Source organism: Drosophila suzukii, chromosome Y, assembly GCF_043229965.1.
Source record: "Drosophila suzukii chromosome Y, CBGP_Dsuzu_IsoJpt1.0, whole genome shotgun sequence".
Classification (NCBI taxonomy): Eukaryota; Metazoa; Arthropoda; class Insecta; order Diptera; family Drosophilidae; genus Drosophila; species Drosophila suzukii.
In genome coordinates, this window is record NC_092085.1 from 530,001 (window position 1) to 530,600 (window position 600).

The 600-nt window shown below is 28.7% G+C and overlaps 1 non-coding gene across 1 annotated transcript in view; it reads right to left on the reverse strand.

Moving 5' to 3' along the window:
* LOC139353793 (small subunit ribosomal RNA) overlaps window positions 1-307 on the reverse strand; it is a 1,995-nt gene extending 1,688 nt beyond the window's left edge. Inside the window, exon 1 of the ribosomal RNA XR_011604932.1 lies at window positions 1-307. This exon is cut by the window's left edge and continues 1,688 nt beyond it. This is a non-coding gene — a ribosomal RNA (small subunit ribosomal RNA).
* Between the last annotated feature and the right edge of the window lie 293 nt (window positions 308-600).

The window sequence follows — 600 nt, forward strand, 5'->3', positions numbered from 1 at the left end:
ATTTGAAAGATCTGTCGTCGGTACAAGACCATACGATCTGCATGTTATCTAGAGTTCAACCAATATAACGATCTTGCGATCGCTTGGTTTTAGCCTAATAAAAGCACATGTCCCATAAGGTTCATGTTTTAATTGCATGTATTAGCTCTAGAATTACCACAGTTATCCAAGTAACTGTTAACGATCTAAGGAACCATAACTGATATAATGAGCCTTTTGCGGTTTCACTTTTAATTCGTGTGTACTTAGACATACATGGCTTAATCTTTGAGACAAGCATATAACTACTGGCAGGATCAACCAGAATAATGTTTTTATTCATATTTCATTCATATTTTTGAATAGAAATTAGCAATATAAATTTTATAGATTGTTTTCTATCGAATACGGCCATTTTTATATAGCATTCGTATACGTTTGTTTTCAATATATACTTGTTTCGCCACTAATAATAACAAGTTTTTTAATTATTGATGTTTAAAAAAAAGAAATATCTTATCTTCTTTAAAACACAATATTTTGTAATATGTAATAATATTTTCTTTATATATGCATATTTCATTCTAAAATATCATTTTTGTTCGACATACGTCATTATTG